Source organism: Hyperolius riggenbachi, chromosome 12, assembly GCF_040937935.1.
Source record: "Hyperolius riggenbachi isolate aHypRig1 chromosome 12, aHypRig1.pri, whole genome shotgun sequence".
Lineage (NCBI taxonomy): Eukaryota > Metazoa > Chordata > Amphibia > Anura > Hyperoliidae > Hyperolius > Hyperolius riggenbachi.
The window spans coordinates 79,880,180-79,895,774 of record NC_090657.1 but is presented as its reverse complement, the minus strand read 5'-3'; the positions used below and the strand labels follow the sequence as shown (position 1 = coordinate 79,895,774).

At 47.9% G+C, this 15,595-nt stretch overlaps 7 non-coding genes across 7 annotated transcripts; all 7 read right to left on the bottom strand.

Annotated features, from left to right (window-relative positions):
* Positions 1 to 9: 9 nt before the first annotated feature.
* Positions 10 to 91, bottom strand: TRNAL-UAG (transfer RNA leucine (anticodon UAG)). The gene has a single exon. It is a non-coding gene; the product is annotated as a tRNA-Leu (tRNA).
* Positions 92 to 514: 423 nt separating this feature from the next.
* TRNAL-AAG (transfer RNA leucine (anticodon AAG)) lies at positions 515 to 596 on the bottom strand. The gene has a single exon. It is a non-coding gene; the product is annotated as a tRNA-Leu (tRNA).
* Positions 597 to 1,644: 1,048 nt separating this feature from the next.
* TRNAL-UAG (transfer RNA leucine (anticodon UAG)) lies at positions 1,645 to 1,726 on the bottom strand. The gene has a single exon. It is a non-coding gene; the product is annotated as a tRNA-Leu (tRNA).
* Positions 1,727 to 2,149: 423 nt separating this feature from the next.
* TRNAL-AAG (transfer RNA leucine (anticodon AAG)) lies at positions 2,150 to 2,231 on the bottom strand. The gene has a single exon. It is a non-coding gene; the product is annotated as a tRNA-Leu (tRNA).
* Positions 2,232 to 10,929: 8,698 nt separating this feature from the next.
* Positions 10,930 to 11,011, bottom strand: TRNAL-AAG (transfer RNA leucine (anticodon AAG)). The gene has a single exon. It is a non-coding gene; the product is annotated as a tRNA-Leu (tRNA).
* A 1,528-nt stretch (positions 11,012 to 12,539) lies between these two features.
* On the bottom strand, positions 12,540 to 12,621 carry TRNAL-AAG (transfer RNA leucine (anticodon AAG)). Its single transcript has one exon. It is a non-coding gene; the product is annotated as a tRNA-Leu (tRNA).
* A 1,047-nt stretch (positions 12,622 to 13,668) lies between these two features.
* On the bottom strand, positions 13,669 to 13,750 carry TRNAL-UAG (transfer RNA leucine (anticodon UAG)). The gene has a single exon. It is a non-coding gene; the product is annotated as a tRNA-Leu (tRNA).
* Positions 13,751 to 15,595: the final 1,845 nt, after the last annotated feature.

Below are 15,595 nucleotides of genomic sequence, written 5' to 3'. Positions count from 1 at the left end.
GTTGCAGACTGGCAGTGGTGGGATTTGAACCCACACCTCCAAAGAGACTGGAGCCTAAATCCAGCGCCTTAGACCGCTCGGCCACACTACCTTGCCGATATCGATCTTTTGTGTGCTTTTAAAATGAGGTTTGTATGAGTGGAATGTTGAGTGGTTCATTATTGTGCCATCAACAAGTAATCAACTGGGGACATGCTGCATGTATGCACCTATTCTCATTACCGCGGAAAGAGAAAACACTTGACAGTACTGGCTTTGGTTCTATGCCTCTGATGACAGCACCTAGGAAAGTGCAGGTAAAGCACTCTATGCCACAGCAGAATCAATGGATTAGTCTTCTCAAATGCTACATTTGAGAAGACTAATCCATTAATTTCTGACCAAGATAAGCTCCTCAAGTGGCCCTGATGTATAAGCTTGGACAAGTATTTGAGCAAGTGTTAAAACCAGAGGAGCTGAGGCCTTATCTTTCCTACATAGTACATCCTTGTCAAGCAAGCGAGAAGTTAAAGGCTGGCAGTGGTGGGATTTGAACCCACGCCTCCGAGGAGACTGGAGCCTTAATCCAGCGCCTTAGACCGCTCGGCCACACTACCCTGCGGATGTCTACACTTGCGTGCTTTAACACACGTTTTTCAAGAGTCAAAGGTTAAGCGGTTAATTACTGTGCCGTCAACAGGTTATCATCTGGGGATATGCTGCATGTTGGCAGCCATTCTCAGTTCCATAAGGAAGAACGCATAACAGTACTGACTTTTGTTCCATTGCTCTGATACCACTGAGTGCAGCACCTACTGTCCGATCGCTTTTCCCGATCGATTTTCCGATCGAAAATCAGATCGGATATGCATTAAATTATCTATCGAACCAACTATCTGCCAAAAAATCTCATGGTGTATTCCCATCATGAGACCCTGGAGGAAGCCTTCAAATAATTTTTGCATCTCAAGGAAACCGACCTTACTGGGGCAAGTGGGGAAAATGCCAGGGAACCCCTGAAAAGTCCTGAAGGAAGCTTGGGCTTCCAGGGAACCCTGGTTGAGAAAACCTGCTTTTGCCTGGCGTACAATAAAAGACATCCTCTCAAACCCCTAACTGCCCACGTAGTTAATGTATCAGCTTTTATGCAAAAGTAATGTCACCTGTCTAAAAAAATCACAATTGTCCACTTACGTACAATGTACAATGTAGCCCGTAGCACTGGAATAGATGCTATTGCACGTATACCTAAAATGCCATTCACCTACAATTGAGAGGAAACATTTGCCTACTATTGGGTAATAGGGGCAGATCTCACCTCAGTAATCTAAATGAGATCTTTGCCCTGTTTACTTTGTAGAAAGTCCTATCTGTTGCCACTGTTGCTGTCAAAAGGTACTCCACAGCCAGGAGTTATGAGCTGTGGCACATTGTCAGAATCCAGTTGAAAAGTGCATGTAAAGCTCTTAAGCCATTTTAAGCACTTTTTTTTTCTAAACTGTATTCCTTTGTAGCGGTGAAAGAAAGTGTGGTGCTGGGTACGCCTCATTCATGTTGTTGTGCAAGCTGATGGAGGAAAAGAGAAGTATTTGAGCTTTCTTGTTGTTGATGAAGGGACGTAGGAGATCCACAAGAGGCCTGTGAGGCAAGATAGAAGTTGTAGACTGGCAGTGGTGGGATTTGAACCCACGCTTCCAAAGAGACTGGAGCCTACATCCAGCGCCTTAGACCGCTCGGCCACACTACCTTGCCGATACCGATCTTTTGTGTGCTTTTAAAATGAGGTTTGTATGAGTGGAATGTTGAGTGGTTCATTATTGTGCCATCAACAAGTAATCAACTGGGGACATGCTGCATGTATGCACCTATTCTCATTACCGTGGAAAGAGAAAACACTTGACAGTACTGGCTTTGGTTCTATGCCTCTGATGACAGCACCTAGGAAAGTGCAGGTAAAGCACTCTATGCCACAGCAGAATCAATGGATTAGTCTTCTCAAATGTTACATTTGAGAAGACTAATCCATTAATTTCTGACCAAGATAAGCTCCTCAAGTGGCCCTGATGTATAAGCTTGGACAAGTATTTGAGCAAGTGTTAAAACCAGAGGAGCTGAGGCCTTATCTTTCCTACATAGTACATCCTTGTCAAGCAAGCGAGAAGTTAAAGGCTGGCAGTGGTGGGATTTGAACCCACGCCTCCGAGGAGACTGGAGCCTTAATCCAGCGCCTTAGACCGCTCGGCCACACTACCCTGCGGATGTCTACTCTTGCGTGCTTTAAGACACGTTTTTCAAGAGTCAAAGGTTAAGCGGTTAATTACTGTGCCGTCAACAGGTTATCATCTGGGGATATGCTGCATGTTGGCAGCCATTCTCAGTTCCATAAGGAAGAACGCATAACAGTACTGACTTTTGTTCCATTGCCCGGGTCCGGATAAGCGGTGATGGTAAGTTTTTAGATAGAATAGTTAAAGATGCTGATCTGGTGGATGTACACATTCGACATTCACCAGGTCTCACGGGTTTCACCTTTTATAGCGGTAGCAGTAGATCTAGAATAGATAGGTTTTTTGTTTCGGAGAATCTCATCACTTCGGCCCCCAAGCTGTTGGCGGTGGAATTCTCTGATCACCTTATTCTATCGGTGTGTTTGAATGCTCTAGACGCTCCTCCCAGAGGTAGGGGTATCTGGAGAATGAATTCGGCCCTGCTGCTGGAAAGTGACGTGAGACGATCCTTTGAGGAGTTTTTTCAGGCACAGGTCACCATCCTGGACTGTTTCAACAATAGGTCTGAGTGGTGGGAGGAAGTCAAAAAACGTGCTGCCAGATTCTTCAAGGGTCTAGCTGTCCGTAAAAATATTGATAGAGATTTTGCTTACCAACAACTGAGGGAGAGATTAAACATTCTGGTCTCTGAGGGCGGAGATCCGGGGGAGATCTCTGAGGTCAAACTCCGCCTCAAGCAGTTGCAGTACGACCGGTTGGCTTCTTTGACTCTGGAGAGGGATCATGGTAAGTACCACTCGCCTGACCCTTACCAGAGTTTCAAACAAAGTTCAGCGCTTAGGACGGTCCATGGTCTCAGGGATGGTTCGGGATCTCTGGCAAAGTCCAGGTCGGAGATCTTGTCCATCGCTAGAGAGTTTTATGCTAAACTGCTTGGGGAGAAGCCCCTTGACCAGACAAGAATGGATGATTTCTTGGCTTCCATACCAGGTCTGAAAGAATTTGATGTTTCTGGTATTGATTTGACCACTGAGATCACCGTGGATGAAGTAGCGAGGGCCATTGATGGTCTCGCGCCTAAAAAGACCCCGGGTCCGGATGGACTGACGGCTGAGTTTTACAAGGCCTTCAAATCCATCCTGGCCCCTAAATTGGCCGGTGCTTTTAACGACTGCCTTGCCGAGGGTCAATTACCACCCTCCATGAGGCAATCTGCGGTTATCTTGTTGTCAAAAGGTCGTAATCCTGAGATGATTGAGAATTGGCGTCCCATCAGCCTTCTCAATGTCGACAGGAAGATCTTGGCAAAAATTTTATTCTGGCGCTTGTCCCAGGTAACGGATGTGCTTTCCCGCCACCAGCACTGCTCGGTTTCAGGTAGGAGTACTTTCTCAGCACTGTTAGCTGTCCGGGAAGTTCTGGAACGGTGCAGGGCTGAGGGCTGGGGAAAGTTTTTGCTAACATTGGACCAGTCGAAGGCCTTTGATCGAGTCAACCATAAGTACCTATGGTGGCTACTTAGTGTGTACGGCTTGCAGGGGAGGTTTATCAATTGGCTACAGACTTTGTATAAAGAGGCTGAGAGTTTCATGCTCATCAACAGATGGATCGGCCAGCCTTTTGAGGTGAGCTCGGGGGTCCGCCAGGGGTGTCCGCTGAGTTCTCTACTGTACGTATTTGCCATCGACCCCTTCGTGAGAAGGTTAGAGGGCAGTGCGCTCAGTGGGGTTCCTGTGGGCATCTCTGGTGTCTCGCCTCTGAAGGTGGTGGCTTATGCCGATTATGTAACAGTTGTGATCTCGAAGGCGGAAGAGGCGTTGGTGGTGGCCGAAGAGATCGCTCTGTACTCGTCGGCATCTGGTTCAAAAGTGAATCCGGATAAGTGCGAAACTTTCTGGTTGGGCAAAGAAGGAGAATCCTTTGCACTTCCTGGCTCCTTTCCCGTGCCTCAGGACGAAATCAAGATCTTAGGCATCAAATTTGGCCCAGGCGATTATGGCCTGCGAAATTGGGAGAGCAAGCTGAAAGATGTCGACACTAAAGTGGCTCGTTGGAAGGGTTGGCGTTTAACCCTCAGGGAAAGGGTTGACTTGATTAAAACCTATCTGGTGCCGATAATGTTATACGTTAGCTACGTTGCAATTTTGCCAGCATCCCTGTACACCAGGATTAACGCTCTGTTTTTCCTGATGTTATGGGGAAACAGAACGAACCCTGTACGTAGGAACATCACTTACAGAACCAGGCGGGAGGGTGGCTTAGGAATGGTCAACCCGATCGTCTTTTTCTCCCTGATGTTCATTAAGTTCAATCTTGGTAGTTTGTTTGCAGGGAGCCCGCCTACTTGGGTAAGCTTCTTTCAGATCTGGTGTGAGCCTTTCCTCAGGGATTGGATGAGCGGTGGCTCAGTGAAGAAACTGAATGCACGTCATGGCTACCTTCCGGCCTATGTTTTGCCTTGCATGAAGAAACTGCGGCAGTGGGGATTGGGAGTGGAGGACATCAGGTCGGTCGACAGGAAAGTCCTGTTGGCTAGAGTGGTGGACTCTCATTTCCATGACCCATTGGCCTTGAAGGATTGCCCAGGCCCGATTTTGAAGGAGGGTTTGCGGTTACTTAATTCACCGCGCGTTCCGAACAAATTCTGGGACATCGCCTGTCTAACTTTCCAGGGCAAACTGTATGTTGGAGGGAACATGTGGGGTCGGAGACCAGAAGTTCGTGTCTGTCCTCGACAGGAGTGTTCCGTTGAGGAGGACATGGAACACTTTCTGATCACATGCCCCTTCAATGTAGAGGTGTATAAACAGGTGGGTGGGGTCCTAGGCATCCCATTTCTGGAGCATCTGAGTTATGCTGAGTGGGCATATGGAGCTTTTAACCAACGCCAGGGCTTTGATTTGTGCACTTTATACATAGTTAGCCTAGTGGTTAGGAGACACGTTTGGTTGGCACGGTGTGACGTAGCGATTAGGCAGAAAATCTCGCCGGTCCAGGTGGTGGTGAACGGTATTCTCGGTGAGGTTGGGAAGATCCGGTTCTTGGAGAAGAAGAAGCTGGGGAGAGGAGCTTGGATTCTGGCTTGGCAGAATATCAAGCCTCCTTGACCTGGTGGACTCTTCTCCAGGGTGTTGCTTTACTATTCTCCCTCTTGCACCCTAGATTTTTTGAGTTTTGTGATTCTTTTTTGAAGTCTGGCCGCAGACACAAAGGAGATATCCCTTTGTGCTTCTTCTATATATTGTTGGTAGCGGTGATGTTTTGTCTCGTTAATTAATTTTATTTCTTGTCTTGACTCAACATTGTCTATAGTCTTCTGTTTTTCCTTTGGGCGTAAAAGACCCATTGTATGACTGTGTGGTATGAGTGGTGTATTGTAGGTGATGTCATCTTTTTTTTTTTTTTTTTTTTTTTTTTTTTTTTTGGTGGTAGTGTATGTTATGTGTTTTTTCTTTTCTTTATTTATTTTTAGTACGTTGAATAAATGATGTAATGTAGGTGTTGTTTCCGTTTTTGTATGGAAGTGGCTGATTGATACTCCTTGGCCCTAGTGACGGTGTTAAAATCACCACCCAGGATCACAGGACAAGCTGAAAAAAAGAATGGCCTGATCGGTTTGAAAAGGCGCTTCCTCTCCCCCTTAATTGAGGGGTGAGCATAGGCGTTGATAAGCCTGAGGTCCTGCCCTTTCACACAGACGTCCAAAACCAGACACCTTCCCATCTCCACTTCAATAACTCGCCGGCATGTTACCATGTCGGTCCTAAAAAGGACCGCTACACCACTTCCAGGCTCTCCCGCAAGAGACCAGAAACTCTGACCGGACACCCAGTCCCTCTCGGCTAACCAGAGGTCAGCCGTAGAGGTGAGCCTGGTCTCCTGTAGGAAAATGATGTCAGCCTCCAGGCTGGCCAGAATTGTGAACGCCAATTTTCGAGCTCTGGGGGTTTTGATGCTAGCAACGTTGATCGTTGCCAACATTAGTGGTGAGGGAGCAGCCATTAGAGTGATTGAGGTTTCCCTTCATACTCCTTTGAACAAAGACAATAAAAATGAAAGCAAAAACACAACATTACAAGAAACAAAAAACGAGAACACAAAAGACAATACCCCTTCAGACAGTGGCAGGATTGCCAATCACCATATCTTCCTCTTCCGAGGACAAAGGCTTACCAGCCAACAAGTCAAATCTGTTGGCAAGTTTGACTTCATTACGCCTTTGAACCAGGACTGCCCAATTTTTCTGAGTGGCCCTTCTTTGTAGGGGCCCAGATTTGGGTCCCTTACTTGTTCTCCTGGTTTTTAATCGTTCTTCCAAGAACGCTTTTTCCTCCTCGTTTAGGTCCTCCTTGCCCTTTGGCTGGAGACAACTACCTGAAAACAGGGAGAGCGAGACTGGACTAGGAGCAACAGCAACACTGCCATCAGTAGGGGATGGGGAAGCAGTGTCATCAGGAGGAGGGGGAGGAGAGGTGATGACAATGTCATCAGGAGGGGGGGGGAGGAGGAGGGGGGGGGGGAAGTGATGATTGAATCATCAGGAGGGGGAGGAGGGGGGGGGATGACTGTGTCATCAGGAGGGGGAGGGGGGGGAGCAGAGGGAGGAGGGGATGAGGAAGGGGGATCGGAGGACAAAAGGGGAACAGGCTCCTGAGGAGCAAGGGAGGGAGGGGCCGAGGATGGAGGGGCAAAGGGGTAACCAGGACCAGAGGGTTTAAGAGCCCTCTTGACTTTAACTGACCTTGGGGGCCTTATGCGTTGTGCCTTGGGAGAAGAGCCTTCCCCCCCATGAGCAGCATCCCTGAGACGACCAGACCTCCTGAGCTCAGACTGCCCCTCAGGGGCCACCTTAGTCCTAACTGGACGAGGAGAAGCGGCGGGAGAGACAACAGAAAAAGGAACAGTAACAGACTCGGAAACAATAGGAGCTGATACAGGCTGGACAGACACACTGGGAATTGGCAGGGGGACGAGCTGATTCTCCTCGTCCATACGGACCAACATGGCTCTCCTGAGATCCTCAGGCATAGTTGCCCAGGAGATTGGGCATTCCGTATACGGGTGACCGTATTCAAAACAAAAATTGCACTTGATTCGGCGGCAACTACCTGAGGAATGCCCGAACTCCTGGCACCTGCTACACCTGGGATCGGGGCAGTTACTGGCGAGATGGCCCCGCTTTCCACATCTATTGCAGGTCCTGGGCTGACCGGGATAATAAGTAATAATTTTGTCACGCCCTATAAGGGCGGATCGGGGAATATGGGTGACGAGTCCCTCCTTAGTATGGAGCTTTATCGCCACCTCATATTCCCCCCACCAAATCCCCAGGTCATCCAGGACTCGCTGCGGAGGGGCCATCACGTCAGCGTAATGCTGAACCCAGGACATCAAGTCTCTCACAGGGATGCTCTCATTTTGCACTACGATGTGAGCTTTTTTTTCCAATGACTGCCGGGATAGAGGAAAGACTGAGAAACCGTGCCACTGGTTGTTAACTGACACCTTCAGTCTCTCCTCCAGGAAGGCCTCCATCCCGTGCAGCGACAAAAAGCTCACATCATAATACTGGGGGGGATCCCCTGGAGCTAGAATCGCGTTTAAGTCACATGGCTTTGTCCCCAGATCCAGGAGGAACCGGACAAACTCTTTTTTGTTAGGAATGGCAGAATCATGTTCCCATTTAAGTCTGACCACGTTCCTCCTGCCAGGGACAAATGTCTCAGACTCCAGCTCCAGGGGAGCTAGAACTCTCCTCCCAGAAGCGGCACTTTGCACTGCACGAGAATATGACCGGGGCCGGGCAGCGGATGTCCCCTGAGCCGAGGCCGCCATGGAGGCAAGGGCTCCCGGGTTGGAGGCAGGGCCCAGGGCAGGAAAATCAAAACCTACCCTGGTCACGCTCTCCAACCCAGGCAACCCAGACCCAGCAGACACTCCACCAACCTCAGCTCCAGCCGAACTGTCACCAGGCGCCTCATCAGGCACCGAGGCAACCACAGGGGACACGGGGGGGGGGGGGGGGCCTCATACCTAGGGGCATTGGGACCCAGACCAAAAATGGTTTCGCTGAACTCTACTTTGCCAGTATAATCAAATCTCTTGATGATCTCGTTTTCTACCAAAAATTTCTTGCCATTGGCCCGAAATTCAATCTGGCATCCACAATTTGGGTCACCTTTGCCCACTAGATAGAGACCTTTGAAGTCCCCCCCAGGTTCCACAGAAAAAATCTTAGTTTCGCCTGAATGGCCTTCTATCACCACCAGGCGCTCTTTCTCTAGCCTGTAGATACAGTCCATTGTACGGAATTCTGTTATTAAGTCTTCCACTACAATAGGCGGAGGCTCTACATGCTTTTTTTTAACTTTTTTCTTTCTCCAACCTTCATCTGAATCGTCACCTCCAGAAAGGGAGTGAAAGCTATCGCCAAACAAAGGATCCAACCCATGACTCACTTGACCATCTTTGATCATTATTATTTCACCATTAATTTCCCTATAAAGGACAGAAGCCCTTTCTGTATCACTATCGTTAGGGAAACGAGACGAAACCTTTGTTGTTACTATTGAGCTTGAAGTGAGATCAGTGACGGAAGTGTCAGGAAGAGTCTCATCTGCATCTTTGTCCCTTCCCCCCTGCAGACTTAACTCCACCCCGGCACTCCCGTTCGAGCCACCAACAAGCAACACAGGTTCTCCATCAACAACATCAGTTTGATGAACTTTTTGGGCACCGCCCACAATCACATTTATATTTGCATCTTTTTCCACATTTGTGTTTTCTACCTCCATTGAGGGCAATTCAACTTTTTCCACTATGTTACCCTCAGACTTTTTCTTCACCCTTCCCCCACCCGTCACAACAATACAGGGTCTCTTTAACTTATTTTTTCCTTTTTTTACTTTTTTGGAAGAAACTTTAGAAATAGCTGGTTTCTCACCCGTCTTCTTACGCCTGGCACCGCCCACAGGAGAGTCCTGTCCACCAATTGGGGCTTGAAAATCCTCCCCAGATTCGCCAGTGCTAGAGCCAGACTTTTCAGGGATCCCCCCCTTCTCCTCCAGGGTCACCCCTTGCTTGGCAGGGCTTAAAGACACATTTTCTGATGCATTGTCCGCATCTTTTTGTAATCCACAGGCTCCCACTCCTGCACTCAGGTGCGCTGCACTGGCTGCATGAGATACTCCCACTTGTACTCCATCGGCCCCAGTTTCCGTGTTGTAATACGAAATTCCGTCTGGATTGGCTGCAGACTGTGTGTGGTGATGCGGATCTCCGGCCGCATTGCACCCACCTCCTTCCATACGCTTGGTCACATCTTCCGCATCCTCCGCATGTTGATGCGGCTTACTGGCCGCATCAGGACTTTTTCCATGCGTCCCCCTGGCCGCGTCATGAACGCCTGTTTCAATGGCGTCATGCGTATGGATGGCCGCGTGGGGAACGCTTGCCGCTTTCCCATGCGGCTGATTGGCCGCCTCAGCTCCGCACATCACTTCCGGTAGGCGGGCCGAAAGTTCCTCCGGCGTCTCATCAACAGTGTTTGGCGTCTCGGCGCCATCTTGGCTTATAGGGATAGCGCTGTCGGCGCCATTACGGACCTCCGCACTGGAAACACAGGTAGGCTCTGAGGGACTTTCCCTAAAACTCTGGGCGCACTTCTCACCCCCCGCAGCATCCCCAGACACCACCAGAGGACCGGGTAAAGCCCTACTAGCAGCATCCAGGGGAGCAGGGGGAGATTCTGTGCGGGCACCCGGGGAGGCCATCACAGCCCCATCAACCCCACCGCTAGATAACATAGCAGGGGGCACAGCTTTTGCAGCCTTGGTGCTGGCAGCACTCACCCCACCACCCACTACCACTCCAGGGGCCCCAGCGGCAGCTATACCGCCCGGACCTCCGGCGGCAGGGGAAGCAAGGCAGGCACTACCCACACCCTCCCGGGCACCCACCGCAGAGCTAGGTACTTTATCCCCCTCACCTTTTTCCTTCTTGATCCAGTCAGGCGCCTCCACTGGTGTGCTACTAGATTCCACAACCATGCACTCCTCATCTTCCTCATTATCCTCACTGCTTGTATCGATTTCAGGATCCGGGCCCAGCATTTTGCGGAAACGCCGCCTGTGTTGGTAGTTTTCCGCTAGGGGCCCTCCAATGTACTCCAGGCTGTGTAAGATGTCTTTTTGCATCCTTATCTCTTTCTTTAGCTGGACTAGGTCCTCATTCGTGTGGGACATTTCTTTCCTCCAGGATGCCCCAAACCTGTACTTTATAGTCTTGTACTTTTTTCCTAGGTCTTCCACCAGCTCCATCCTCAATTTTACCTCCCTGAACCAAGTCACCGGATCCACTTGGCCAGGGGCATCCCCCAGGTAAGTTGAAGCAGTAGGGGGGGTATGAGCCGGCCGCTCCATGGCTGGAGCGGCCGGTTAGCACAGGCAAGGCCCCTGCTAGGCCCAAGCCAAGCAGGGACCTCAAGTTCAAATGGTGCCCAAAAAAGTGCTTCAAAGTCGGCTTCAAGGAAACAGCAAGTACACCCTCTACTGGAAGTCCGGGAGCTAGGTCAAAAGCAACCTTTCTGACCAAGATAAGCTCCTCAAGTGGCCCTGATGTATAAGCTTGGACAAGTATTTGAGCAAGTGTTAAAACCAGAGGAGCTGAGGCCTTATCTTTCCTACATAGTACATCCTTGTCAAGCAAGCGAGAAGTTAAAGGCTGGCAGTGGTGGGATTTGAACCCACGCCTCCGAGGAGACTGGAGCCTTAATCCAGCACCTTAGACCGCTCGGCCACACTACCCTGCGGATGTCTACTCTTGCGTGCTTTAAGACACGTTTTTCAAGAGTCAAAGGTTAAGCGGTTAATTACTGTGCCGTCAACAGGTTATCATCTGGGGATATGCTGCATGTTGGCAGCCATTCTCAGTTCCATAAGGAAGAACGCATAACAGTACTGACTTTTGTTCCATTGCTCTGATACCACTGAGTGCAGCACCTACTGTCCGATCGCTTTTCCCGATCGATTTTCCGATCGAAAATCAGATCGGATATGCATTAAATTATCTATCGAACCAACTATCTGCCAAAAAATCTCATGGTGTATTCCCATCATGAGACCCTGGAGGAAGCCTTCAAATAATTTTTGCATCTCAAGGAAACCGACCTTACTGGGGCAAGTGGGGAAAATGCCAGGGAACCCCTGAAAAGTCCTGAAGGAAGCTTGGGCTTCCAGGGAACCCTGGTTGAGAAAACCTGCTTTGGCCTGGCGTACAATAAAAGACATCCTCTCAAACCCCTAACTGCCCACGTAGTTAATGTATCAGCTTTTATGCAAAAGTAATGTCACCTGTCTAAAAAAATCACAATTGTCCACTTACGTACAATGTACAATGTAGCCCGTAGCACTGGAATAGATGCTATTGCACGTATACCTAAAATGCCATTCACCTACAATTGAGAGGAAACATTTGCCTACTATTGGGTAATAGGGGCAGATCTCACCTCAGTAATCTAAATGAGATCTTTGCCGTTTACTTTGTAGAAAGTCCTATCTGTTGCCACTGTTGCTGTCAAAAGGTCCTCCACAGCTGTAGCACATTGTCAGAATCCAGTGGAAAAGTGCATGTAAAGGTCTTAAGCCATTTTAAGCACTTTTTTTTTCTAAACTGTATTCCTTTGTAGCGGTGAAAGAAAGTGTGGTGCTGGGTACGCCTCATTCATGTTGTTGTGCAAGCTGATGGAGGAAAAGAGAAGTATTTGAGCTTTCTTGTTGTTGATGAAGGGACGTAGGAGATCCACAAGAGGCCTGTGAGGCAAGATAGAAGTTGCAGACTGGCATTTGAACCCACGCCTCCAAAGAGACTGGAGCCTAAATCCAGCACCTTAGACCACTCAGCCACACTACCTTGCCGATATCGATCTTTTGTGTGCTTTTAAAATGAGGTTTGTATGAGTGGAATGTTGAGTGGTTCATTATTGTGCCATCAACAAGTAATCAACTGGGGACATGCTGCATGTATGCACCTATTCTCATTACCGCGGAAAGAGAAAACACTTGACAGTACTGGCTTTGGTTCTATGCCTCTGATGACAGCACCTAGGAAAGTGCAGGTAAAGCACTCTATGCCACAGCAGAATCAATGGATTAGTCTTCTCAAATGTTACATTTGAGAAGACTAATCCATTAATTTCTGACCAAGATAAGCTCCTCAAGTGGCCCTGATGTATAAGCTTGGACAAGTATTTGAGCAAGTGTTAAAACCAGAGGAGCTGAGGCCTTATCTTTCCTACATAGTACATCCTTGTCAAGCAAGCGCGAAGTTAAAGGCTGGCAGTGGTGGGATTTGAACCCACGCCTCCGAGGAGACTGGAGCCTTAATCCAGCACCTTAGACCGCTCGGCCACACTACCCTGCGGATGTCTACTCTTGCGTGCTTTAAGACACGTTTTTCAAGAGTCAAAGGTTAAGCGGTTAATTACTGTGCCGTCAACAGGTTATCATCTGGGGATATGCTGCATGTTGGCAGCCATTCTCAGTTCCATAAGGAAGAACGCATAACAGTACTGACTTTTGTTCCATTGCTCTGATACCACTGAGTGCAGCACCTACTGTCCGATCGCTTTTCCGATCGATTTTCCGATCGAAAATCAGATCGGATATGCATTAAATTATCTATCGAACCAACTATCTGCCAAAAAATCTCATGGTGTATTCCCATCATGAGACCCTGGAGGAAGCCTTCAAATAATTTTTGCATCTCAAGGAAACCGACCTTACTGGGGCAAGTGGGGAAAATGCCAGGGAACCCCTGAAAAGTCCTGAAGGAAGCTTGGGCTTCCAGGGAACCCTGGTTGAGAAAACCTGCTTTGGCCTGGCGTACAATAAAAGACATCCTCTCAAACCCCTAACTGCCCACGTAGTTAATGTATCAGCTTTTATGCAAAAGTAATGTCACCTGTCTAAAAAAATCACAATTGTCCACTTACGTACAATGTACAATGTAGCCCGTAGCACTGGAATAGATGCTATTGCACGTATACCTAAAATGCCGTTCACCTACAATTGAGAGGAAACATTTGCCTACTATTGGGTAATAGGGGCAGATCTCACCTCAGTAATCTAAATGAGATCTTTGCCCTGTTTACTTTGTAGAAAGTCCTATCTGTTGCCACTGTTGCTGTCAAAAGGTCCTCCACAGCCAGGAGTTATGAGCTGTGGCACATTGTCAGAATCCAGTGGAAAAGTGCATGTAAAGGTCTTAAGCCATTTTAAGCACTTTTTTTTTCTAAACTGTATTCCTTTGTAGCGGTGAAAGAAAGTGTGGTGCTGGGTACGCCTCATTCATGTTGTTGTGCAAGCTGATGGAGGAAAAGAGAAGTATTTGAGCTTTCTTGTTGTTGATGAAGGGACGTAGGAGATCCACAAGAGGCCTGTGAGGCAAGATAGAAGTTGTAGACTGGCAGTGGTGGGATTTGAACCCACGCCTCTAAAGAGACTGGAGCCTAAATCCAGCGCATTAGACCGCTCGGCCACACTACCTTGCCGATATCGGTCTTTTGTGTGCTTTTAAAATGAGGTTTGTATGAGTGGAATGTTGAGTGGTTCATTATTGTGCCATCAACAAGTAATCAACTGGGGACATGCTGCATGTATGCACCTATTCTCATTACCGCGGAAAGAGAAAACACTTGACAGTACTGGCTTTGGTTCTATGCCTCTGATGACAGCACCTAGGAAAGTGCAGGTAAAGCACTCTATGCCACAGCAGAATCAATGGATTAGTCTTCTCAAATGTAACCTTTTCTGACCAAGATAAGCTCCTCAAGATATTTTATTATAAAAGACAGGATCATATAGCATACATTATAGGCAATAAATAAATTAAAAAATATGCATATCTGAAAGCAAAATTATACAAGAGATTTTTCCTCCAAAAGATCCTATATACAACATTAAACATCCTGTTTTATACTTGATTTCATCAAGCAATAACTCTATTTACAGTATTTACATCAGAAAAACATATAATGCAAGGGAAATACCCAAAACAAGATATAAACACATAACTCATAAATCATTCTCATATGAGATATTACTGTTGAAGGAGTATCAATCAGCCACTTCCATACAAAAACGGAAAACAACACCTACATTACATCATTTATTCAACGTACTAAAAATAAATAAAGAAAAGAAAAAACACATAACATACACTACCACCAAAAAAAAAAAAAGATGACATCACCTACAATACACCACTCATACCACACAGTCATACAATGGGTCTTTTACGCCCAAAGGAAAAACAGAAGACTATAGACAACGTTGAGTCAAGACAAGAAATAAAATTAATTAACGAGACAAAACATCACCGCTACCAACAATATATAGAAGAAGCACAAAGGGATATCTCCTTTGTGTCTGCGGCCAGACTTCAAAAAAGAATCACAAAACTCAAAAAATCTAGGGTGCAAGAGGGAGAATAGTAAAGCAACACCCTGGAGAAGAGTCCACCAGGTCAAGGAGGCTTGATATTCTGCCAAGCCAGAATCCAAGCTCCTCTCCCCAGCTTCTTCTTCTCCAAGAACCGGATCTTCCCAACCTCACCGAGAATACCGTTCACCACCACCTGAACCGGCGAGATTTTCTGCCTAATCGCTACGTCACACCGTGCCAACCAAACGTGTCTCCTAACCACTAGGCTAACTATGTATAAAGTGCACAAATCAAAGCCCTGGCGTTGGTTAAAAGCTCCATATGCCCACTCAGCATAACTCAGATGCTCCAGAAATGGGATACCTAGGACCCCACCCACCTGTTTATACACCTCTACATTGAAGGGGCATGTGATCAGAAAGTGTTCCATGTCCTCCTCAACGGAACACTCCTGTCGAGGACAGACACGAACTTCTGGTCTCCGACCCCACATGTTCCCTCCAACATACAGTTTGCCCTGGAAAGTTAGCCAGGCGATGTCCCAGAATTTGTTCGGAACGCGCGGTGAATTAAGTAACCGCAAACCCTCCTTCAAAATCGGGCCTGGGCAATCCTTCAAGGCCAATGGGTCATGGAAATGAGAGTCCACCACTCTAGCCAACAGGACTTTCCTGTCGACCGACCTGATGTCCTCCACTCCCAATCCCCACTGCCGCAGTTTCTTCATGCAAGGCAAAACATAGGCCGGAAGGTAGCCATGACGTGCATTCAGTTTCTTCACTGAGCCACCGCTCAACCAATCCCTGAGGAAAGGCTCACACCAGATCTGAAAGAAGCTTACCCAAGTAGGCGGGCTCCCTGCAAACAAACTACCAAGATTGAACTTAATGAACATCAGGGAGAAAAAGACGATCGGGTTGACCATTCCTAAGCCACCCTCCCGCCTGG